The sequence below is a fragment of the Cetorhinus maximus genome, chromosome 1, assembly GCF_964194155.1.
Source record: "Cetorhinus maximus chromosome 1, sCetMax3.hap1.1, whole genome shotgun sequence".
Classification (NCBI taxonomy): domain Eukaryota; kingdom Metazoa; phylum Chordata; class Chondrichthyes; order Lamniformes; family Cetorhinidae; genus Cetorhinus; species Cetorhinus maximus.
The window spans coordinates 6,447,366-6,473,971 of record NC_135879.1 but is presented as its reverse complement, the minus strand read 5'-3'; the positions used below and the strand labels follow the sequence as shown (position 1 = coordinate 6,473,971).

At 45.2% G+C, this 26,606-nt stretch overlaps 2 protein-coding genes across 2 annotated transcripts in view; one reads left to right on the top strand and one right to left on the bottom strand.

The window, feature by feature from the left end:
* The window catches only part of LOC144699285 (hematopoietic prostaglandin D synthase-like), a 593,140-nt gene extending 590,613 nt beyond the window's left edge, over positions 1-2,527 (bottom strand). Inside the window, exon 1 of the mRNA XM_078570565.1 lies at positions 2,437-2,527. The gene's annotated coding sequence lies outside the window, so the exon portion shown is untranslated. The remainder of the gene's footprint in view (positions 1-2,436) is intronic.
* The window catches only part of LOC144699130 (bone morphogenetic protein receptor type-1B), a 207,061-nt gene that overhangs the window by 61,802 nt on the left and 118,653 nt on the right, over positions 1-26,606 (top strand). The gene's annotated exons all lie outside the window — the stretch shown is intronic.

Sequence of the window (26,606 nt, the reverse complement as noted above, 5' to 3'; positions counted from 1 at the left end):
GATTTGTCCTGCTTTTTGTGTACAGAACATACCTGGGCAATTTTCCACATAGCAGGGTAGATGCCAGTGTTGTAGCTGTACTGGAACAGCTTGGTTAAGGGCACGACAAGTTCTAGAGCACAAGTCTTCAATACTATTGCCAGAATATTGTCAGGGCCCATAGCCTTTGCACCATTCAGTGTCTTTAGCCATTTCTTGATATCACATGGAGTGAATCGAATTGGCTGAAGACTGGCATCTGTGATGCTGGGGACCTCCAGAGGAGGCCAAGATGGATCATTCACTTGGCACTTCTGGCTGAAGATTGTAGCAAATGTTTCAGCTTTATCTTTTGCACTGATGTGCTGGGCTCCCCCATCATTGAGGATGGGGATATTTGTGGAGCCTGCTTCCCCAGTGAGTTGTTTAATTGTCCACCACTATTCATGACTGGATGTGGCAGGACTGTAGAGCTTAGATCTGATAGCTTAGCTCTGTCTATCACTTGCTGCTTATGCTGTTTGGTACGCAAGTAGTCCTGTTTTATAGCTTCACCGGGTTGACACCTCATTTTTAGGTATGCCTGGTGCTGTTCCTGGCATGCCCTCCTGCACTCCTCATTGAACCAGGGTTGATCCCCTGGCTTGATGGTAATGGTAGAGTGGGGGATATGCCAGGCCATGAGGTTGCAGACTGTTTTCGAGTATAATTCTGCTGCTGCTGATGGCCCACAGCGCCTCACGGGTGCCCAGTCTTGAGTTGCTAGATTTGTTTGAAATCTATCCCATTTAACACGCTGCTAGTGCCACACCACATGATGGAGGGTCAATAGTTTTAGTAATGGAGTGCCAGCTTGACTCAGTGGGTGGCACTCTTGTACCTAACTCCAAAGGTTGTGCGTTCAAGCCACTCCAGAGACTAGAGTACAAAAATCTAGGCTGACATTCCAGTGCCTAGAGGGACTGTCGGAGGTCTGTCTTTCAGATAACACATTAAAACTGAGACCCCCCTGCTCTAAAAGGCCGATGTAAAAGACCCCATCGCACTATATTGAAGAAGAGCTGGGGAATTATATCCGGTGTTCCAGCCAATATTTAACTTTCAATCAACATCTCAAGAAAAAACAGATTATATTATATATATATTATATATATATATATTAAAATTAACAATTGATCGATGTGAGAGACAGACATTCCAGGAGGTGTGAAAGAGAACAAAATGATGAATGAAAATAGTTTAATCACCAAGACTCAATTCCTCTAAATTGACTTATTCCTCCAGATAGTTCGCATTCCCACCTCTTTCCTGGCTTAGCCACCGGGTGACTGATGCGTAGGTCGGGTACGTGCCAATATTAACTAACAACAATTGTTCAACACTATCAAACGTTTAGCTAGAATTGCCACTGAACTTTATGATTACTTATAATTATATAAAATTTATGCCACAGTATCAGCCCACCAGCCCAACTGGTCTGTGCCTTGCTTGCATGCTCCAAACAAGCCTCCTTAACACCTTACTTCATTTCACCCTGTCAGCTTAATTATCTATTCCTATCTCCCTCATTTGGTTATCCAGCTTCCCCTTGAATGCATATGTTACTCAACTCAATTATTCCACATTCTCAGCACCCTCTGGGTAAAGAAATTTCTCTGTATCCAATTTATTAGTGACTGTCTTATATTTATGACTCCTTGGTCTCCCCTGCAAGCAGAATTATCCTAACCATGTCTACCCTACTGAACCCTTTCATAACTGTAAAGACATCTATTAAGTCAAGCCTGAACCTTTTCTTTTCTAGAAAAAAAGTCCCTTGCCTGTTCAGTCTTTCCTCCTAACCTCTGAGTTTTGGTAGCATACTTGCACATCTTTTTTGCACCTTCTGCATTGCCATTAACATTTACAGATTGTTTTTTTTTCTGGTCAAAAACTCTGATGTGAATACTGGTTTGACATACTGGAGAGGAAAGTGTAGTGTGGAATGTGCTCCATCATATTTATGTAACCTCCAGACCTGCAGTCCTCTGAGATCTCTCTGCTCCTCAAATTCTGGCTCTAAGTTCTGGAATTCCCTCTCTAATTCGCTCCATGTCTCTACCTCCCTCTCCTCCTTTAAAACATTCTTTAAAATCCACCTCTTTGACTAAGTTTTTAGCCGCCTGCCTTAATATCACCTTCTGTGGCTTGGTGTCAAATTATGTTTAATGCTCCTGTGAAGTGCCTTGAGAAATTTTACTATGATAAAGGCGTTAATGCAAGTTGCAGTTATTGATACATACGAACATACAAATTAGAGCAGGAGTAGGCCACTCGGCCCCTCGAGCCTGCTCCGCCATTCAGTAAGATCATGGCTGATCTGATTGTAACCTCAACTCCACACTCCCACCTACACGTGATAATCTTTCACCTCCTTGTTTATCAAGAATCTATCTACCTCTACAAAAACAGAATTACCTGGAAAAACTCAGCAGGTCTGGCAGCATCGGTGGAGAAGAAAAGAGTTGACGTTTCGAGTCCTCATGACCCTTCAACAGAACTAAGTAAAAATAGGAGAGGGGTGAAATATAAGCTAGTTTAAGGTGGGGGGTGGGGGGGTGGGTGGTGGCGAGGGTGGTAGGGACAAGCAAGCAGTGATAGGAGCAGATAATCAAAAGATGTGACAGTTCTGTTGAAGGGTCATGAGGACTCGAAATGCCAACTCTTTTCTTCTCCACCGATGCTACCAGACCTGCTGAGTTTTTCCAGGTAATTCTGTTTTCGTTTTGGATTTCCAGCATCCGCAGTAGTTTTTTGTTTTTATATCTATCTACCTCTGCCTTTCTCAGACCAAAAATTTCTCCTCATCTCTGTTTTAAATGGGTGACTCTTTATTTTTAAACAGTGACCACCGCACCACCCCCCCACCCAGTTCTAGATTCTCCCACAAGAGGAAACACCCTTTCCAAATCCACCCTCTCAAGACCCCCTCAGGATCTTAAAGGTTTTAGTCAAGTTGCCTCTTACTCTTCTAAACCCCAGCGGATCTCACGTGCTCTAACAGGTCCTGAACCCAGGGCTGATGTTAACATTGCAGGCGCTCTGGCCTAACCTCACATTACTATCTGAGGTTTCAGAGTTCAGAATGCGAGAACAATTTGTTTAGTGTTGCAAAAGGTGCTCAATAGAAGTTTGTTCCCAATAGAAGGTTTAATGTTTGCAATGAAATACAATGGAAAGAGATCAATTTAATGAAATGAAGTTGAATTGGTCGCCTGAAAGAAATTGCAGACTGCAATTATCATGGAGATTACATCCTGCTACCTACATTGCATTTATATTTAGCAAGACGATTACAATTGACTTTAACTACAAAAATAGCATAGTGGTAATAATTTTTACAAGTATTTAGTGGCATTTTTGGAATTGGGAGCTTGTCCAGGGAGATTATAATAAATCTGCACAAATTCTAATGGTGCTTTCTTTGGCAAGAGAGCGAGAGAAAGAGCTGCAATTGGCATGAAGATCAAGAAACAAGAGTGTAATCCATTGAGTCCTGAAAGGCCTCTTTTCACTGAGCCACTCAATAAGGAATGGCTGACATCTTGCACCCCATTGAGAGAATATAATGAATGCAGCTGGGGAGCATTCTAGCTTTGTTTATTTGTAGCCTTTCTTCATAGAGTTGGTGTTTTTAGGTCTTTGGCAGGCTTGATGTATTGGTAGAGATGAGAACAATAGAAAGGGCAGGTGAGTTTAAGACTGAGCTCCTCAGAATATATGACCAATGTTACAACCTTATTCACAGTGATATTCCTCATTCCACTAAAAATAAATGCCAGAGCACAAGAATTAGGAGCAGGCGTAGGCCATTCGGCCCCTTGAGTTAGCTCCACCATTTGATGAGATCATGGTTGATCTGATTCTGGCCTCAACTCCCCTTTCTTGTCTAGACCCCATAAGCTTTGGCTCCCTTGTTGATCGAAAATCGGTCTAGCCCAGCTGTGGATACATCCAATGATCACACTTCCACTGCTCTCAGGGGAAGAGAATTTCAAAGACTAAAGACACTCTGAGAGAAAAGGTTTCTCCTCATCTCAGTCTTCAATTCTTAAACTGTGTCCCCTAAATGAATAATAGCTAGCTGGTATCACAGGCGTGTCTCTGTCTTTCAGTTAGCACTGACAATGCAGATATCTGTTCACGTGATCATTTTAGATGCGAGAATACTTGAGGTCCAGAATAATTGTTTTCTATTGTTGAAGATTAACATCTGCGAGTTTGAGCTATTGACCTGGGTTTTGTGGTGGGAATGATAACGAACCTGTCAGTGTTCAGCCATCATCGTTCCTCTGAAGCTGACAACAACTCCAGGAGTCTGCACATGTGCAGTTAAACTCTGAGATACAAAGTTGCTGTCAGTGATTCTAAACTTTTCCGGGGGGTGTGCTGTAGAAGTGCCTCCAGTCTGCAATCAATGGGAAATTGCTGAACAGAGGACCCCCATGTTATCAGTCCTGCTGTAAAAACTCTTGAAAGTGTTGCCTCTTGTTGAATGAGGTTTAACTGGGTTTTGAACAATGTACAAAGTCCATCATTACTGCTGAACAGCCTCACTGTCTCTGAAAGAATAATTTTAAATTTGGCGAATGTCAAATTTCTCCATTATATTAAGAAGTTCCACATATTTTTAAAATAATGTTTTTTAAAAGCTTATGATATTTTAGCTTCTACATTAATTCCATATGTATGTCCCAATCACTTATTTCGCTATCGGTTAAACTAAAAAGTTCACAGCAATGGGCTTCGGTGATTTTAACTTCCTGGCTTCCTGTCTGTGAGGATACCTCACTATGATTGGCTGCTTACCCTGCTTGATGACATCGCTGCTGCTAGGCGTCTGGAGGTCCCCTTGACTTGGCACCAGATTTAAACTGCCATGAGGAAAGTGGAAATCCATGCTGCAAAGATTGCAAGTTCTTTGTGGGAAACTTTCTTCATGTCAGCAGTGGGCGCTGTCGCTTTGCTGCAGACTGTATAATCAACCTGTCGAAGTCCTCTTGAAGTTCTATCCTTGATCATCACTATGTTTCCCCCAGGGTGTATCGCCTTCCCACGGCCAATAGGTGAACACAGGCCTGAACCTTCTGGGTGGTGTGTGGGGGCGGGGCCCCAGTCACCGACATGTGGAATGACGTGTGGTGAGGTCAGGCGTGCATCCCGATGTCACCGCGCGTCCTTCAGACCTTCGGTTCGCCAGGCGCTCACCGGAGTCGGCTGCGCGCCCGCCGAACTGTCAAAGGCCTATTAAAGTCATTGAAACAGCAAATAAAACAATTAACAGGGCTGCCCGTCCAACCCTAAGGTTGCGGGGGGGATGCAGGAGAAGATCCCGGGCGGCCTTCGCATTTATCATGAAACCTCATCCAAGGGCGGGATGAGGCTTCGTGAAGGTTTTTAAACTTTAATAAAAATGTTAAATAAAATTCACAGACATGTCCCAGCTCATGTGACCCTGTCCCATGAGGCGACACGTCCGAATAATTAAAAAAAAAATCTTTTATTGACTTTTTCGCAATGAAATTAAACTCCCTGAGGCACGGAGCTACCTCGGGGAGGTTTCTGCTCTCTTCCGCGCCGCTCCCGATCGTGGGCAGCGATCGGCTGCGCGCCCGCCCGTGCCCGCTCCCACTCAGCCCCCCTCCCGATGGGGGAGAAAATTCTCCCCACTCTTTTCTACCCAATTGAATGATCCTTGACTTTCCGCCAAACAGCCTCTTCTTTTCCCATGTCTGGCACTTTAATAACCAAACAAAAAAAATGATTTCTTTTATTGTGCCTATGATTTTCCTCCTGGGCTTTCAGTATTTTGGAGATTAATCTTCAATTCCTGGAGACTCCATGACGATCCTGGAGAGTTGGCAAGCCTGGTAATGCGGTCTCGCACTAGGCGCAGCAAAATTGTTCCTTTAAAGCACACAACATGACTAGGTTTTTAGTGAGGGGGTTTGTAAGTGAGCCAAGAGCAAGGTACACACATTCCGTAACATACTTGGAGCAGTTTGAAAAGCAGAGAGCAGTCTGAAATGGAACATCGGCTTCAATAAAACAGGCTGCATCTGTGTTTTTTGCTCCCAGTCGTTGACCTTCATGGCTGAGCCAGAAGGCTTGTTTCCACAGCTTTGCTGAGTGAAAAAAAGGTTTCCCAGTAATGACGCTTGTGGCACAGAGTGACAATTCATCTTTTTGAGTAGCGTTTAAAAAGTAAGTCTTTTATTTGGTTATCCCCCTCTTTCCTCTCAGCCCTTCAGCTTTCGGGAGTTTGCAAGCCAGCTGTGGGCCTGATGGAACGCTATGAGGAATGTGAAGCAGCAAAAGGAATTTCCAATCTTGCTGCAGGCTGACTCTGGTGCCTTAAATCAGTTGAGGGAAGGCGGGGGGGGGGGGGGGGGGGGGGGGGGTGGGTGGAGAGAGGAGGGGGGGGGGTGGGGGAGCGGGGGCAGGGATACCAAAAAAAAAAAGGAGCTACTTATTGTGAATAGCAGAGTTTATTAGAAAGGTCAAATGTCAACATGTAACAAATCAGTAAGGAGGTGAGGTCAGGCAGTGAGATCCGCTAGGTGGTTTGGTGATAGGAATGTATTGAGAGCTGCAAAGCATAACAACAGCTGGAAGGCTTCAGGAGACATGCATGCTGCTGTGTGATTAGTGCGACAAATTGTACGAATTTAAGTGAAGCATTTGACAACCGATTCTGGGAATGTTTCAAACGGAGACAGCGCTATCTCCTGTCAGAAGCTCCGTCTTTCGATAAAACAGAACAATGGGTTGATTAGTGAATGAGTAACAGTAAGATGAGTGTTTCTGGGAGCAGGAAGGGTTTCCGATGGAACCACGACAGATTACGCTGTCTAAGCTCTTCACAGGTACACTCATTGGTACACTCACGTTGGTTTACCTCAGCAATTTGTGATCTGCAAAAAACAACTTCCCAATGCCAGCATTTCTTCAGAGTTAAAGTATCACTTGTTTTTATATTAGCACCTTTATCTCTCAGAAATGTCCCAAAGTAGTTCACATACAATTAATTACTTTCAAATAGGAATATGACCACAGAATTAGGCCATTCAGTCCCTTAAGCCTGTTCCACTTTATAAGGTGGATACCTGAAGGATGCTTCCTCTTGTTGGGGAGACTAAAACTAGGGAACATAGTTTAAAAATAAGAGGTGTCCCTTCTAAGACAGAGTTGAGGAGAAACATTTTTCTCCCAAAGGGTCACTGGTGTGTGGAATTCTCTTCCCCAAAGAGTAGTGGAGGCTGAAACAAAAACAGAATTACCTGGAAAAACTCAGCAGGTCTGGCAGCATCGGTGGAGAAGAAATCAGTTAACGTTTCGAGTCTCCATGACCCTTCGGCAGAACGGAGGCAGTAGCAGTAGTTCGGCAGTAGTGGAGGCTGGGTCTTTCAATTTATTCAAGGCTGAGTTAGACAGGTTTTTGTTAGGCAAGGGAGTCGAGGGTTATGCGGGTCGGACAGGAAAGTGGAGCTGAGACCACAACCATATCAGCCATGATCTTAGTGAATGGTGGAGCAGGCTTGAAGGGCCAAATGGCCGACTCCTGCTCCTGTGTTCCACCATTCAACTAGGTCTTGGCTCATCTGTATCTTAACTTCATCTACCCGTCTTGGTTCTGTAAACCTTAATAGACCTGTAGGCTGTTGAGTTCTATGAATGGGTTTGGATAGTCTCAGGCCCTGGGAAGATTGACATTAAAGGAACAACAAACAGGCGAACAGTAATTTTTCCAATTCCTGTTACTGTCCTGATTCAGTCTTTTGCTTTTGTGTATGCGGCAATGAAATTAAGCTTAAACAAAACCAATTACACTTCTCACTTTAGCTACTGTAGGCACGGATGTGCAGCTGAAAAGGAATGATTGAAAAATTGCTATTAAAAGTTGTTCATAATCTTTCTTGAATTGATGAACCAAACCATGTTCCATTTCTAAAGAGGAAAATGAATTGGAAAATGCGGATAATCCATTTGTCTATTGGTGATCTACATGACCCTTGTATTTTGACAAACTTCATAGAAAGTAACAAACACTTGCATTTATATAGCACTTTTCATGACCACAGGAGAGCCCTAAGCGCTTTTCAGCCAATTAAGTGCTTTTGAATTTTGAAGTGTTGTAAGAAACACAGTAGCCAATTTGCAGACAGCAAGCTCCCACTGCTGTGCACATCCAACAGTGTAGCACCCTCTCAGTACTGCACTTGAGTGTTAGATTTTTGTGCTTCAGTGTTGGCGTGGGACTTAAACTCACAACCTTCTGACTCAGAGCTGAGAGCATTACCAACTGATCCATGGTTGACACTTAGGGGCATTTACTAAGGCAAAAATTGGTCTATGTATGGTCCCTCATGCAGTTCATCAATATAAAAATAGTTCCTGCTACCTAAGTACTTGGCAAGAAAATACACTCTATACGAACAGGAAACTGGAGAGTCTGGGAGTATCTTATTTTAAGATCCGTCAATATTGAAATCAATGCCATGTTCATAGCTTCCAGTGACAGATCGTAAGGAAAAGCCTCACGCAAGCAGAAGTATTTGAAGAGATAGAGAACAATGTGAAAAGTGCTCAGAAAACAAAATAGATGTAAATAAATTATTTCATTGTCAAAGGAGATTAAAATTCAAGAATACAATAAATTGGAAAATAGAGGCGATAAGATAAATTTTGTGAATTTTAGCTCCTAGTGCAGAGTTTCACCAGGTGGGAGAGCGTACATATTAAGGATCAGAGCAGTTCATTGCAAAGGATGGAAAGTCATGCAGAAAGCTTTTCAGATAAGAATTTTAGAATTCTTTCCTCAGGATGTGGGCGTCACTGGCTAGGCCAGCGTTTAATGCCCATTCCTAATTGCCCTTGAGAAGGTGGTGGTGAGCTGCCTTCTTGGACTGTTGCAGTCCATGTGGTGTAGGTACACCCACAATACTGTTAGGGAGGGAGTTCCATGATTTTGACCCAGCGACAGTGACGGAACGGTGATATATTTCCAAATCAGGATGATGTGTGACTTGCAGACATGCATCTGCTACACTTGTCCTTCTAGGTGGTTGAGGTTGCAGGTTTGGGAGGTGCTGCTGAAGGAGCCTTGGCGAGTTCCTGCAGTGCATCTTGTAGATGGTACACACTGCTGCCCCTGCATCAATGGTGGAGGGTGTGGATGTTTAAGGTGGAGGATGGGGTGCCAGTCAAGAGGGGTGCTTTGTCCGAGATGCTGTCGAGGTATAGTTGGAGCCACGCTCATCCAGGCAAGTGTCGAGTATTCCGTCAAACTTCTGATTTATACCTTGTAGATGGGGACAGGCTTTGGGGAGGCAGGAGGTGAGTTACTTGATGTACAATTCCTAGCCTCTGACCTACTCTTGTAGCCAAAGTATTTATATGGCTAGTCCGGTTCAGTTTCTGGTTACTGGTTACCCGCAGGATCTTGATATTGGGCGATTCAGTGATGGTAATGCCATTGAACATCATGGGGAGATGGTCAGATTCTCTCTTGTTGGAGATGGTCATTGCCTGGCACTTGTATGGTGAGAATGTTACTTGCCACTTACCAGCCCAAGCCTCCTCCTCCAGTTCGTTGTTTAACTGTCCACCACCATTAACAACTGGATGTAGTGGGACTGCAGAGCTTTGATCTAATCCGTTAGTTGTGGGAATGTTTAGCTCTGCCTATCGCATGCGGTTTGACATTCAAGTAGTCCTGTGTTGTAGCTTTGCCTCATTTTTGATGCTGCTCCTAATATGCCCTCCTACACCAGGGTTGGTCCCTCGTTTGATGGTAATGGTAGAATGGGGGATATGCCGAGCCATGAGGTTACAGATTGTGCTTGAGTACAATTTTGCTGCTTCTGAAGGCCCACAGCGCCTCATGGATGCCCAGTTTTGAGCTGCTAGGTCTGTTCTGAATACACTCAGAAAGCTGAAACAATTGGAGGTGGCTCTTTGATTAAAAATAAAATATTGTGATAGAGAGAAATTAAGAATAATACAACAGTCAGTAGCAGCAGGTGAAAGGAAGGAACTGTGGATAACTGGTAGATAACTGCAAAAATTGAGAAATGCAGAGGTATGTTTACTGATGTCACAGTCCAAATATGGGAAGCTAGAAAATGGCCTGGTCAGAGGTAGCGTTTCCCTGAAGTTAGCACAGAAAATGCTGTAAACATTCAGCCTGTCAGGCAGCTCTCGTGGAGAGAAATATGTAGAATATACAGCACAGAAATAGCCATTCATTCCAAGCAGTCCATGCCAGTGTTTTATTTCTCGTGAGCCTTCTTTAATCTATCCTCTAAATCTATCAGCACAACCCTCTATTGACTTCTGTTCCATGTGTTTACCTCGCTTCCCCCTACACCATTCACGTCACCCACTCCTTTTGCTGATGAGTTCCACAATCCCCCCACTCACTCGGTGGAGACCTTCTGAATCCCCTTTTCGATATTTGTGGCCTCTAGTTTTGCGCCTCCCCACACGTGGAAGCCCACTCGGTATCCGCTCTCTCAAAGCGCCTAACAATGACGTGAGGGAAATCGCACACCTGCGCCAACGGACGGAGTGGACGCCAAGTGGGTTTGTGCACAGCGGCAGCAAACGCTGTAAAGCTGTTGGCCGTCAGAAAAAGAAAGAGCTTGCCTCTCTCTACCACACCTTTCACCACACCTCAGGACGCCCTGGCGTGCTTTTGAGGCACAATCACTGCTGCAAGGTAGGAAACGCAGCAACCAAGTGGTGCACAGCAAGCTCCCACAAACAGCCAATGTGACGATGTCCAGATAATCTGTTTTTGGCGATACTGAGTGAGGGATAAATATTGGCCAGGACACCTGGGAAAAAGTTCCCGCTCTCCTTTGGAAAAGTGCCACGCGTCTATCTGAAAGAGCAGAAAGGGCCTTAATTTAACGTCTCGTCCAAAAGATAGATTTAAAGTGTGAGCGCCCGAGTACACAGACCTGTGATTTGTTATTGTCAGTTCGCTGTTCTGGCATAAATTAGGTTGCATTTTGGCGATGGATTTGGTTAAGATTTATTCATTTTAAAAAATTTTCACGGGGTGTGTGTGGTTCTGGGATCCAGCCCTCCCTGGCTGAGGGCCTGAGACACAACCTCAGTGATACCATCGAAGAAGCGGTTTGTTCGCGTGTTTCCTCCAGCATCTCACATCCCTCTCACTTATCCTTGTCCCCCTTTTCCCAAACCAGAATTCCCTACAGTGTCGGCTAGCGCGTTAGAAGGGGGTGGGGGAGGGGTGCTGGAGAAGGCAGCATTTCACTTTGGCGGGTTTAAACTGCCCATCCCAAACAGTTTCGGAGGCGGAGCTGTGAGGCTGCCGCAGTTTAAGCTGCTGTCTCCTTCCCGCTCCTTTTATGTGACAGCAGTCTAAGTTATTTTTTCGAATTATGAAATATTGGAAGGAGTGTTTATTGCGCAGTCAGTGCCCAGTTATTTTATGCGACTGATGGATTGGAATCAGCATCCAGAACAAAGCAACACAACTAAACAATCTGTAATGCCAGCTGCAGTGATTTAATCGTTCCAGTAATCTTATGTTTCCTCTGTTTACCAACCTCAAAATTGCTTTGCGTGACAGTTTTTCCAGCTGACAGAGTCCCTTTAAATAACCAGTTGTGATGGAAGCAGATAATGGGACATTAAGCAGTCCCTAGAGGTGGATAGTGGGACATTAAACAGCCACGGAACAGATAATCGAGCATTAAGTGGGCCTTCCAGCTAGTTATTGGGAAATGAAGTGGTCCTGAAATCGCCTGATGCGACAGGTAAATCAAAACTTCAGCTTTCTTGAGCAAATTGGGACATCTGTTTACCTCAGGGTTGCCAACTCTCGAGGATTGCCCTGGAGTCTCCAAGAGTTAAAGGTTAATCTCCAGGACTCTGCTGGGAGCCAAGCCCAGGAGAAAAATCAAAGCTCTAAAAAAATGCTTTTTAGGTTTTGTTCTCTTTGAACACTTCTGTCAGTTATAAAAATATTTGGGGATGCGTAAACGAAGGCTGCTTGACTGACGATCAAGAATTATACCCTCCAGTAATGTAGTCTGTTTGCTTTCCAATTGGCGCAGGGCTATGATGGCTGTCAGGATGGATATATCAGGTGCCCAGTGCCACGTATGTGGCGAGGAAGATGCGCCTGCAGGTCACATGATGAAATCTCCAGGCATAGACTCCACCAGAGTTGGCAACTCTAATTCACTCGTGGGGCAGGATTTTACGCGTCGGCGAGCGGGGGGTGGGGCCCGCTCACCGACGTGTAAAGTGACGTCGGGGGGAACTCTCGACATCACCGCACCCCATTTAACTTTTCAGGAAGGCGGGAGCGCAGCAAAATCAGCTGCGCGCCCGCCGACCAATTGAGGCCATTGACAGGGTCAATTAAGTAATTAAAGGACCTGCCCGTCCAACTTTAAGGTCGGCGGGAAGGCCGGAAGCCCTGGCGGGAATTAGAAAAAGTATGAAAGCTCATCCACGGGCGGGATGAGGTTCATGTAGGATTTAAAAAATTCTAATAAAGGTTTTGTAAAAATTATGGACATGTCCCAACGCATGTGACATTGTCACGTGAGGGGACATGTTATGGAAATTTTATTTTTCTATTTTTATCTTTTTTACATTTACAGCTGATCTCCCTGAGGCTGCACTTAGCCTCAGGGAAATGAGTGCGCTCTATCGTGCGCATGCGTGAAATAGCGCACTCTCGATTTTGGGATTTCACCCCCCCCACCGCCCGCACAGGGAGCGCATAGCGCTTCTGTGCGGACGTCATGCTGGGCGGGCCTTAATTGTCCCGCCCACGTAAAATGGCGGCGCGCCTCCGATTGGGGGTGCCGATCGGAAGCCCGCCTGTACTCGCCCGCCCATCAGCTTCCCCCTCAATGGGGGGAAAATTCAGCCCATGATATACACAAACTCTCCACAAAAAATTCTAGCTACAATATGTCAGTGTAAATGTATATTATTTAATATGTTTTTTATATAATAGATGAATAATATCAGAACATGGACTGGCCTCTCTGAGGGACAGGGCAGTGAAGAATAGAAATCACTGCAGAAAGATTATTTATAGTGTGGCCAAACCTCAGAATGTGGACAAATGAAAGTCAAGGCGATATATATATTCCTTTTAATTTGTTCATGGGATGGGGGTGTCACTGGCTAGATCCATGTTTATTGCCCATCACTAATTGCCCTTGAGAACTGAAAGGCTTGTTAGGCAGCCTCAGAGTCAACCACATTGCTATGGGCCTGGAGTCACATGTAGGCCAGACTGGGTAAGGACGGCAGATTTCCTTCCCTAAAGGACATTAGTGAACCAGATGTTACATCAATTGACAGTGGCTTCCTAATTTTTTTATTGAATTCAACTTTGACCATTGGCTGTGGCAGGATTTGAACCCATGTCCCCAGAGGATTATTGTGGGTCTTTGCATTACTAGTCCAGTAGCAATACCACTACACCATCACCCTATATACATATGTAGATTTATCCCTCAGTCAACATCACAAGAACAGACTATCTGATCATTATCACATTGCTGCTTGTGGGAGCTTGCTGTGCACATATTAGCTGCTGCGTTTCCTATATTACAACCGTGATTACACTTCAGAAGTACTTCATTGGCTGTAAAGTGCTTTGAAACATCTGGTGCTTGTGACAAACACTATATAAATGCTTGTCTTTTTATTGAGTTAGAGAGTTGTAAGGTACTGCTCTGTAAACTGGGAGTTTTAACTTGATCTAATAGTTCTAAAAATATCCGCATTCCCTCTGTTCCAAGTTGCAGCTGATGGCTCACTTCACGTAAACATTGCTGATGCCTCCTCAAATCGACCTTTGTCTGACGGGCCTGTCAGAGAGTGGCACGGTGCTGCCCCCAGTGTAACAAGGCGTCATCATAAAATCTGTACCCGTACAGGTACCCGTATGGGGCACCGTTATCACAATAAATAACACCCAGGGCAGGATTTTCCCCCATGTTTATTTCAGGGTTTTATATTATTCGGCTCCCTGCCTTCAGGGAGCTTTCAGCGCCTGCTCCCCTGGGCGCGTGCGCAGACTTTTGCGCTCGCACTCCTCCGGCCCCCGCCCCTGCTGCGCTGAGCTCCTCAGCGCGCCTTTCATGCTGGGTGGCCGTTCATTGGCCAGCCAGTGTGAAATCGCGGTCGGGGGCCGATCGCGGGCAGTGGGTCGTTTCCCGGCTGCTCCCGGGCACCCACCCACCCACCCGACAACCCGAAAATCCTGCCCCCAGAAAACATTCCAATGAAATAATGTGTTTATAATATAAGCAACAGAAAATGAAACACCAAGTCACTTGATTAATATGATCTGGACAGCACTGTATGAAAGGGAGCAGATTGAAAAAGGAGTTAGATAAATACTTGAAAAGTGCAATTTCCTGGGCTATGGGGAAAGTGCATCGGGAGTGAGATTAACTCATTCAAAAGGCCAGCGCAGACCCAGTGGGCTGAATGGCTTCATTCTGTGCTGTATCGTTTGATGAGATTAGAATACGGTTACTGTGTGTCTACAATATCCTTCATACCCTGCGGTGGCCACCATCGGGGAAAAGCCTAAAACACGCTGGTGGGCACCCCCGCTTTCCTTCTCTAGGGCCACCCAGGCACGGGCAAGGGCTGCAGAAGAGAGGTGGGCAGCCAGTGTGAATGCGTCGGACACCCATATCGGTTACTTGTCACCCATGGCCACTTGCGGCCATCAAAAGCAGTTAACAGTTATAACCGCCAATGAGCCTCAATTCTTGAAAGCAAGCGCCGCATTCTGCACGTCGTTCTGGGGAGAGCAACATGCTGAGATTGTGCTAACCTCCCGTGTCTGATACACTCTGTATTTTGTAGTGGACTGAGTGTATTCCTCCCCCATTTACAGGGTTTTGACCTTAGGGGCATAAAAAAGGTCTTTCTGTGCTTTTCTCCAATCAGTTTCCACACGGCCTGGCTGGATTGATACAATACAAGAAGCATTATTTATTGTGCTTACACAGTGACGAAAGGGGTTAATCGCTGTTACTTTTCTGATTGGTGCTCAGTTGTGTATCAGTTATAATACATCCTATGGATTTAGAGTACATCACAGGCCATTTGACCCAATCGGTGTTTATGTTCCCTGTGATTCTCCACCCACCCCTCTTCATCTCACCCTATCAGCATGACCTGCTTCTTTCTTTCTCTCTCCTGTGTTTATCTGTCTTTCAGTTACAGCACAGACGGGGAATGCACAATGAGCAGAATTGTTTCTGAGAATGCATTCAAAAAAATCTTCAATTAATGCAAAAATCAGTGCAAAGAAAGACTTGCATTTATATAGCGCCTTTCACGACTTCAGGGCATTCCAAAACAATTTACAGCCAGTGAAGTGCTTTTGAAGTGTAGTCACAGTCCTGTTGTGGGAAATATGGCAGACAGTTTGTGCACAGCAAGCTCCCACAAACAGAAATGAGATAGTGACCAGATCGTCTGCATTCGTGATGGTTGTTGAGGATAGATATTGACCAGGAAAATTCCCTTGTGCTTCTTCAGATAGTGCCATGGGATCTTTTATATACACCTGTGAGTGCAGAAGGAACCTCAGTTTAATGCCTCATTTGAAAAATGGTGGGCTGGATTTTCTGGTTGGTGGTTGCGGTGGGCGGGGGGGAGGCGTGTTTCGTCCACTGGCCGGAGAACTGGCAGGGAACCCCCCCCCCTCATCAGTTCCATCATGGAGGAGACCCAACGGAATCAAGCAGGCACCTCAGCGGCCACCTTCGGCCCTCCCCTATGATTGAGGTCACTGGCAGTGGAAGTCTGTCAACCAAGAGACGCTGGCCAATGAGAAGCCGGCAGCTACTCGCCAAGATCAACACGGGAGTTGGCTGCTGGCGGCACTGCACCCAACAGAGGCCCAGGACCATTATGGGACCCCAGACCAAAGACGGGTGAGGGCAGGATGGGGGTTGCCAGATTGGCTATACGGTGGGAGGGGTGCAGGGGGGCAAGGGTGTGGCTTTCGGGGGCCCCCACCCTTCCCGATGCCCAGCCCCCTGGTCGGTCACAGTGTTACCTGATAACGGAGCGTATGAAATCATTCTGATTTTGACCCTCTTTCCCCCTGTCCTCACCGCTCCCATCCACCACCACAATGAAGACTGCACTTCACAGCTGAGATGTTGGGTATCTTGCTGCCAGGATGTGGCCACTGAATGTTGCATGCACATTTTCCACTTGGCAACTCTGGATTGTAGTAAGACTGGAGTTCAGCAGGGTAGGGACTTTTGGCTGCATGCTATTACTCTGTGCTGCCACAGCTTGATGCTCCGACGTGCTACATCACTGTGACAGGCCAGGCTCAGTTGAAATGTTATTTTTTTTGTTTAAGTTTTTGGGATGACTTTCTCTTTCAATTTCCACGTCCTGGTTAACGGTTCTTATAACTGAATGCAGAATTAAGGAACTGTGCGCAATTGAACCTGAGACCACTAGGCACAACGTCGAGAATGCCCAAATTCTCTGGGACACTTACAGTAGCAGCGAGTAGACATTCACCCCAGCTGAGAGGTATATGGGCTTTCACACCGTGGCCGTTCAGCCTTAATTAAACACACAACTTGCGTCAAAGTGCAGTGCTGACTGAAGACCAAATCCATTGCACTTGCACTCCATAAAATACATGAGGTTTATCTATTTCTACTTTCACTATCTGCACTTAAAAAATATACTAACTTTTAGATGTCATGATATCACCTCCAAATCTTCCTACATGAAGACTACCAGCTGCTTAAAAATGACTTCAAAACAGTAATCTAACTGATGATTCGGGGAACATGAGGAATTCTGAAAGTGAATTTTACAACCTACAATAACCATCCCAAGTAAATGAGTAATTAAGAATTCACTCAAGGGGTTTATTTTTTGTATTACGCCTCAGTGAGGTGTGACATTTGTTGTAATAGTATTACAGAGGAGGCCATTCAGTCCATCCTCTCCTTGCCGGCTCTTTGTGAAACTATCCAATTAGCCCCAGTCCCCCCAGACTTTCCTCCTACCCCTGCAAATATCTCCCCTTCGAGTATCTATCTAATTCACTTTCGAAAGTTACTATTGAACCTTTCTCTAGTTCCCTTTTAGACAATGCATTGCAAATCCTAACAATTCACTGTGTGAAATGAAATCCTTCCTCATCTCCCGAGGGCTCTTTTTTTGCTGATTATCTTTAATCTTTTCCCCCTGGTTACCCTCACTGCTAGTGGAAACACTTTCTCCTTATTTACGCCATCAACACTCTTGGTAGTTTTGAACATTTCTATTGTATTTCCCATTAACTTTCTCTGCTGTGAGGGCATTCCCAGTTTATCTAGTCTGGCCACATAACATAAGATCCTTACCATTTTCTCTTCCCAGAGGCTGACTAGCTTGGTGTTTATTGCCAGCATTTAGTACCTCTAGAAATATAAAAACAGACAGTAAGAGTTTTTGTGAATATTTAAAGAAGAAACGAGTTAACAAAGTGAGTGTTGGTCCTATAGAAAGTGAGTCTGGAGAATTGATAATGGAAAACAAGGAGATGGCAGATGAATTGAACAGGTATTTTGCATCAGATTTCACTATAGAGGAGACATGTAACATCCCAGAAGCAGCTGTAAACCAGAAAATGGAAGGAAGGGAGGAACTCAGGAAAATTAAAATTACGCTATTACCCTCCTGGATCTCCATGCTTCTCCAATTCTGGCCTCTGGCACATCCCAAATTTTTATCACCCTACCACTAATGGCCGTGTCTTCAGCCGTCTAGGCCCTTAACTCTGGAATCCCCTCCCTAAATCTCCCTGCCTCTCACTTCGTTAAGACGCTCCTCATAACCCACCTCTTTGACCAAAATTTTGATTGTGTGTCCCTGTGTTTCCTTATGTGGCTCAGTCTCAACTTTTAATTGATAACACTCCTGTGAAACATCTTGGGATGGGTTTGCTATGTTAATGTGTTATATAGATACAAGCTGTTGTTGTTGTTGTATAATATTTTGATTCTGTATCATTATTTGTAGCTAAACAATAAATGCCCAGCAACTTGTGAAGTACTAAATAGAGTGGTTGGAGCTTAGGGGTTTCTCTGTAGTGCAAGCAAAGGAGCTAGGAGCTGCAAAATTGAGGCACCACAGGATCACTACTAGTAGGGAAGATATAATTACAGATGTGTGATCTTTTTAAAAGCATGACATATTTATTTATATTTGAAAATTTAGCCATGTTGTTACATTTATGTGAAGCTCTTGGGATAGAAATAGTTATATATTTAGCCAGAGGCATTTAGCTGTTCAACATGAACCCTTATTATATATTTCTTGAAGACTCACTCTGCTGGTACATGTTTGTATGGTAACCTTGTGTGAACAAAATGCACAATGCAATTTTCAATACACTACAATTTTCAGGCAGAAAGAGGCTATTGATGCCAGAGTTGATGTTCTGTACCCTCTGAGTTGTTGTGTGAGGATACTTAACAAGTCACATCATCACCACATGGTTAGTGAGAATCTGCTATCATTCAGATCTAAGTTATGAATAGATATGTTGAAAACTGCACTCCTTTAAGTCTGCTAAAATTATTCTTGACTTATTGCTATTTCGTTTACCATATTATGAAATTGTTAATTTGAACAAGAACACAGGAATGACAGGAATAGAGATGCAGTGGCTAATATTTAAGGGGATATTTCAGGATGCACGGAACAGATATATTCCAATGAGAAGAAAGTCTAAGTGATGGATACACCACCCGTGGTTAACTAGAATGGTTAAAGATAGTGTCACACTTAAAGAAAAAGCATATAATTGTGTAAAGACAGGTGGCAGGTCAGAAGATGGGGAAGAATATAAGGAACAGTAAAGAATAACTAAAAGGCTAATAAGGAGGGGAAAATTAAAGTATGAGAGAAAGCTAGCTAGATATATAAAAACAGATAGTAAGAGTTTTTGTGAATATTTAAAGAAGAAACGAGTTAACAAAGTGAGTGTTGGTTCTATAGAAAGTGAGTCTGGAGAATTGATAATGGAAAACAAGGAGATGGCAGATGAATTAAACAGGTATTTTGCTTCAGATTTCTCTATAGAGGAGATATGTAACATCCCAGAAATAGCTGTAAACCAGAAAATGGAAGGGAGGAACTCAGGAAAATTATAATCACCAGAGAAGTGGTCCTGAGTAAATTGTTGGAGCTGCGGGCTGACAAGAGCTCAGGTCTTAAAAGAAGTGTCTAGTGCGATAGCTGATGCATTGTTTTTAATTTTCCAAAACTCCCTAGATTTGGGGAAGGCCCCATTAGATTGTAAAATAACAAATGTAACTACATTATTCAAAAAGGGAGGGAGAAAGAAAGTGGGAAACTACAGGCCAGTTAGCTTAACATCTGTCATAGGGAAAATGTTAGAAACTATTATTAAAGAAGTTATAGCCGTGCACTTGGATAAGCTCAAGGTCATGAGGCAGAGTCAACATGGTTTTGTGAAAGGGAAATCATATTTAACCAACTTATTGGAGTTCCTTGAGGAAGTAACATGCACTGTGGATAAAGGGGAACTGGTGGATATACTGTACTTAGATTTCCAGAAGGCATTTGATAAAGTGGCACATCAAAGGTTATTGCAGAAAATAAAAGTTCATGGTATAGGGGGTAACATGTTGGCTTGGAGAGAAGATTGCTGGCTAACAGGAAGCAGAGAGTTGACATAAATGGGTCTTTTTCAGGTTGGAAAGATGTAACGAGTGGTGTGCCACAGGGATCAGTGCCGGGGCCTCAACTGTTTACAATTTATATAAACGACTTGAATGAAGGGATGGGTGGGATGGTTGCCAAGTTTGCTGATGACACAAAGATAGGTAGGAAAGTAAGTTGTGAAGAGGACTTAAGGAGGCTCCAAAAAGATATAGATAGGTTAAATGAGTGGGCAAAGATCTGGCAAATGGAGTATAATGTGGAAAAATGTGAAATTGTCCATTTTCGCAGGAAGAATAAAAGAGAAGCTTATTATCTAACTGGCGAGAGATTGTAGAGCTCTGAGGTGCAGAGGGATCTGGGTGTCCTAGTGCATGAATCAAAAAAGGCTAGTATGCAGGTACACCAAGTAATTAGGAAAGCTAATAGAATGTTATTGCTTATTGTGAGGGGAATTGATTACAAAAGTAGGGAGTTTATGCATCACTTGTACAGGGCACTGGTGAGACCACATCTGCAGTACTGTGTACAGTATTGGTCTCCTTATTTAAGGAAGGATGCAAATGTGTTGGAAGCAGTTGAGAGAAGGTTTACCAGACTAATACCTGGAATGGGTGGGTTGTCTTATTTGGAAAGGTTGGACAGGATAGGCTTGTACCCATTGGAGTTTAGAAGAGTAAGAGGCAACTTGATTGAAACACATAGCGGAGGATTTTTCCCTCGTTGGGCGGGCTTGGCGAGAGCGGGTGGGGGCTGACAGGATGCTGACCGCTGCCCGCAATCGGGGCTGGGCTGCGATTTCTCACTGGTGGGCAGGCCAATTAAGGCCCGGCCAGCGTGAAACGCGTGCGGCAGCGCTGCCTGTGTGAGGGGGGGTTGGGGGAGGAGGTCGAGAGTGCAAGTTCGCGCATGTGTACAGGTGCAAACTGGAAAAGCTCCCTGAGGCACAGAGCTGCCTCAAGGAGATGAAGATTTTTGAACATTAAAAATAAAGATTTCTAAAATGTTATAAAACATGTCCCCTCATGCGACTCTGTCACATGAGCAGGGACATGTCATGGATGAAATGTTAACATTTTTAATTTATTTTTATTTGCTGTTGGGAAACCTCATCACTCCTGTGGGGGGTGGGGGGGGTGGGCAGCTAAAAGTTTAATTCAATAACCTTTTCAATGACCTTAATAGGCCTTTTAACTGTCGTCGGGTGTGCTGCTGACTCCTGCGCGCGCCCCCCGACTGAAATATCACGTGAGTGCGTGATGACGTCGGGACGCTTGCCTGATGTGATCGTGTCGGGTCCGGTGCGCACCTGCCCGAGGAGCGTTGTGTTCTGGCCATAAGATCCTGAGAGGTCTCGACAGGGTGGATGTGGAGAGGATGTTTCCTATTGAGGGAGAATCTAGAACTAGGGGGGTCACTGTTTAAAAACAAGGGGCCGCCCATTTAAAACAGAGACGAGGCAAACTTTCTTCACTCAGAGGGTTGTGAGTCTTTGGAACTCTCTTCCTGAAAAGCCAGTGGAAGCAGAATCTTTGGGCGGAATTTTTACCTCGGGGTCTGGGCACGCACCTGACCCGCCTGAGTGTAAAATAGCGCACGATGGCATCGGGCGAGCGTCCGGATGTCATCCTGTGCTCACGTGATATTTCGGTCAGCGTAGGCGCGCAAGTCGGAAGTGCGCCCGCCGACAATGAAGAGGGCATTAACGTTCCGATTGTCCCTGATGTTTCATGGTCCTTCCAACCTTACCGTTGGCGAACGGGTGAATCTGCCAGGCGGGCTTTGCATTTTTGTTGAAACCTCAAGGATGGGATGAGGTTTCCATTATTAAATTTTTAAAAAAGGACAGAATTTTCATGATGTATATGTTTCTGGTGCAGGTGGACGTTTTTTTCCCGCATTTTAAAATCTTCCTTTACTGCTTGAAAATCCTTCAGCAGCACCCTGGGGCAGCTCTCTGCCTTGAGGGAGCTTTCATCAGTGCCCACCCTCCTCGCGCTCCCACCCCAGCGGCGCTGAGCTTCTCAGCGCGCCTTCCGCATGCCGGCTACCCCGTTAATTGGCCAGCCAGCGTCACGTCACGGCTGGGGGCCGATCGCGGGCGGGGGGCCGTTTCCCAGCGGCTCCTTGTCCCGCCGATCGTACCCGCACGCCGCGCTAAAAATCCTACCCTTTGAACATTTTTAAGGCAGAGGTGGATAAGATTCTCGGTAAGCAAAAGGGGTGATAGGTTATCGGGGGGTAGGTGGGATGCCAGATTTCAGGTTACTGTCAGGTCAGCCATGATTTTACTAAATGGTGGAACAGGCTCGAGGGACTGAATGGCCTCCTGCTCCTTGTTCACATGTTCGTATGACAAGCATGTTCTTGCTACCCTGCATGAATAAAAAGATCAGCTGTCACCTGTGTCCTGAGAACGCTGCTGTACTCCCTCTGGTGGGGGAGGCTAGAACTAGGGGACACAGTTTAAAATTCGTGTGGAGGATTCTCCCCGCGTCAGGCGGGCAGGCGGGTCCAGGAGCGAAATGGTCCCGAACGCGATTTCACACTGGCTGGGCCAATCAACAGCCAGCCGGCACGAAACACGCGAATGTGCGCGGTGGGGGGAAGCGCTGACTGAAAGCTCCCCGAAGGCACAGAGCTGCCTCAGAGAGCTGAAGATTTTTAAAAACGACATTAAAGATTAATTAAAAATCCGGGGGAAAAGTGTCCGCACAGGGGACTCACGCACCTTTATTAAAACCCTGCCCAAACCTTTTTATTTTTAAAAAAATATTAATTTCGGGAACCTCATCCCGCCCGTGGACGAAGTTTCGCAAAAAAAATGCAAAGGCCACCTGTCCTATTCGCCCGCCCACCCGCCAACCGAACAGGTGAGTGGGCAGCGAGAAATACAAATTATTTTTTATTTTATTTTAATTATTTTAAAGGCTTTAGTAGGCCTCTTGATTGTCGGCGGGCACACTGCCACCTCTCACGCGTGCCCGCCGACCGAAAGATCGCGAGAGTGCGCGATAACGTCGGCACACTCGCCCGCCATCATCGCGCGCTACTTCACTCTTGACCGGGTCGGGTGGTGTGCCTTGCCCACGGGGTTGAAAATCCTGCCCTGTGGGCCTCACGTTGAAGGCCGAGCCGAGGAGATCGGTTTTCTCGCCGTTAGCCTGTGGCATTCTCTTCCCCGGGAAGCGGCGGAGGCTGGGTCACTGAATATGATTCAAGCCGGAGTTAGACGGATTTTTTTGACTGTTGAGGGATTTAAGGGTTATGGAGGGCAGGCAGGAAATTGGAGTTGAGTCCACCATCAGAGCAGGGTCGACGGGCCGATTGGCCTACTCCTGCTCCTAATTCCTGTGTTCCTGTGTTCAATGGGACAGGCCGCTTCTATCTTTCACCCTCTCCGATTTCTGAGCAGTTTGAATAGAGATCTTTAAAGCCTAATTCATGGTAAATTTGTACCAAGGAAGCTTATCCTTGTCTTAACATTTCTATCAACTACAATTTACACTCTCTATGGAATAAAGTACAGCAGTTCTCTTCCCAAATCACCGACAGTAAAAGAAAACAGTCAATGGTGATTAACTCACCTCACACCTGGACCGGGACAGCTTGTGGGCATACTTCAATCCATACTGTGGAACTTTGCGAGTCCTTTGCCGTGTGATGCTGCATGAAGGATAACAGATGGCCTTGAGAGTTATAAATGCTTATGCAGGCACAAAGTTACAGATGCACAAACACAAGCGAGAAGGTCAAGATATGATGAGCGTGTACTTGTTTTCAACCCTCCCACCTTTTTTCTTCCCAGTCAGTCTTCTCCCCCTCGGGGACCCTCTGAAAACTACATTTGACGCTCGTTTCCCTCAAGAGTCCCCTCCCCCACCCTGTTACCCCACCCGAGTAACCGTTTTTGATATTTCAGCAAGACAGTAAAAGTCACTAGCTCATTTAATCATTTCAATTTATGTCCTTGCCCAAAGATTCACTTCTTTGGTTTCTGAACAGGAGCAGGAACCTAGACTACTTAACATGAGGAAGTCAAGTTGTGAGGTATATAACCTACAGCAATCATCTCGGCTTCCAAAATAAGAGAGTGGCTAAAAAAAAAGACTCAAGCAATTAGTGTTTATAATTACCTCTATGCTCTAGGGCATTTTCCACGTTAACACAACTATAGGATCGTCAATAAATACTTGCCTTGCCACTGATGCCCACATCCCATGAACAAAAATTAATAAATGCAAGTTGTTGTAGCCATGGTATCTCTGTGACCTCCTCCAGTCTTGTAACCCTCCCATATCTCAACATTTTAAGAAGCTTCTTGAAAGGGGGGGGGGGGGAAAGATAGAGAGAGACAGAGCGGTTTAGGGAAGGAATTCCAGAACTTAGGGTCCAAGATCTCTGAATGCATGGATGCCAATGGTAGAGCGATTAAAATTGGGGAATGCACAGGAAGCCAGAATTGAAGGTGTGCAGAAGCTTCAAAGGGCAGGAGGAGGTTCATTTTTATTTATCCTTTCATGGGATGTGGGCGTCGCTGGCAAGGCCAGCATTTGTTGCCCACCCCTAATTGCCCTTGAACTGAGTGGCTTGCTAGGCCATTTCAGAGGGCAGTTAAGAGTCAACCACATTGCTGTGGGTCTGGAGTCACATGTAGGCCAGACCAGGTAAGGACGGCAGATTTCCTTCCCTAAAGGACATTAGTGAACCAGCCAGATGAGCTTTTACAACAATTGATGATAGTTTCAAGATCACCATTACTGAGACCAGCTTTATATTCCACATTTATTAATTGGATTTTAATATTCATTCTAGAGTTCCACGTTCATTTTAAAATGCTACGAGCGAGCATTTACAGATCCGAGCCCAGGTGCCCGGAGAATTAGCCTGGGTCTCTGGATTACTGGTCCAGTGACATTACCACTTGGCCACAGTCTGCCCCTGTTACAGGGGAAGGGAGGAGCAAGTTCATTAGTTTTAACCTTTGCAAGTTGAGCAGTCCAATAAGAATTTCCTCAAAGAGAGATGATGTACGTGGCAGAACCTATCCTCAGCTGCAGTTGGGAAAGGTAGAGTGAGCGACGTGCTTGCTTTCCCTGCAGGAATCTCCTTTTTTAAAAGGACATACACGCACACACCTCTCTCTCCCCCTTGTTTATTTAAAGTTGGCACTTTCAGCTGGGTTGTGTTTTCTCTCCACTCTGTCACTCATTGCCCGGCGTTTGCTTTTCCGAAATCGTGTTTGTTTTAACTTTCCTTTGTACGGCAGCTGAAGGGATTGTTTAAACAAGCAGCTTAAGCTGCTGCTGTTCCGGTGAAGAGAGGCAGTGTGAACCGAAGGAGAGAAGTCGGGGTGTGGAGGAGGAGGGGGTGGGGGGGCTGTTAATAAAGGAAAACAATAAGAATTTAACATGATTATGGGTGGACTGTTAATTCAGGTTTATTTTTGTTTAAAAACACAAAAAAAAAAGCCACTAAAGCAACCACAGGTGTAGGAATTTAAACTTTAAAGGGAACCTTGTCTGAACAATGAATAGAGATATTTGCCATTATAACTGCTCTTAACAGCAAATGTTTTGAAAGAGATGGAAGACAATTGAGTTTTGAGGGACCGTGGCCAGCTTTTTTTTTGGACATTATTAAGTCCGCCTCAGACTGAAAGCCGTCCCTTTCTCTCTCTCTCTTTCTCTTCCCCCTGAGTTTAATGGCAGGGTTTGGCAGGTGACCCACTGTGAAGCTGATTGATGCCCTGAACATCTGAGGGGCTTTTTGTGTTCAGCTGCTCACTATGAGGGGCCTTAATGTGTGAATACTTAAATAAGGTCAGACCTTATCACATGTAATCCGTGCCTGAGAGCAAATCAGCAGTGACAGGCAGCCCTGCATAGCAAGCTGCACCAGTAAGAAAGTACATCATTTGTACGGGTGCTGCAGGCAAGTCATAGAATTTCTCTTTTCCCTCCCTTCCTCTCTCTCCTTCCTTCTTTCCCTTTCTCTCTGTCTCTCTCCTTCCTTCATCCCCCCCTCTCTCTCCTTTCTTTCCTTCCCTCCCTCTTCCCTCATTCCTACCCCCTCCTTCCCCCAAACCCTCCATCTCTCCCTTTATTGCTCCCTCACTCATTCCTTTCTCTCCTTCCCCCTCTCCTTCCTTCCCTCCCTCCCTCTCCTCCCCTTTCTTTATTTTCCTACCTCCTCCTCTCCTTCCCTCCACCTATCACCCTCCTTCCCCCTTCTATTCATCCATTCTCCCTCCCTCTATTCCCCCCTCTCTTTATTTCCCCCCCCCTCCTCCTCTTTCTCCCTCCCTCCCTTTCCCTCCTTTCCTCTCCCCTCCTCCCTCATCCCACTTTTTTTTTTGTTTGAACATCAACTTGGCAGCATTTGGAAAGCTGAGGGAAACGTGCCCTGAATGTTACATGGGCTAATCAGAGCTCAGGGATTGTTTATTTGCAACAAAGTGATAGTCTTTTCCAGTGGGAGGTTCCTGCAGGCTCCTCTTGCAGCATGAGTGACCTGGATTTTTTTTTTAGCAGAACTAGAATAGAGTGGCAACTTTACTACTTTGGACTTTAAAAAAAAATTTTGTTCCTGTTGCTACTGACAGCTTCAAAACACCTCATTGAATTGGATTCCACTCAAGCTCTCTCTGCCACACAGGTCAACTCATAAAGTGACACTTGGGGATAGTTTCATTTACAAAGGGGGCAGTCCATATCCCTGTTGGCATAATCCATTCCTGCATCCGATCCTATAGGTGCCCCTTCCTCTTGCCCTCACCCTGAGGTGTCCAACTGAGTTCTGTCTGGTGACAAGAGTCAGCTTGTAACAGTCCTGTCTTTCACATTTCCACCATA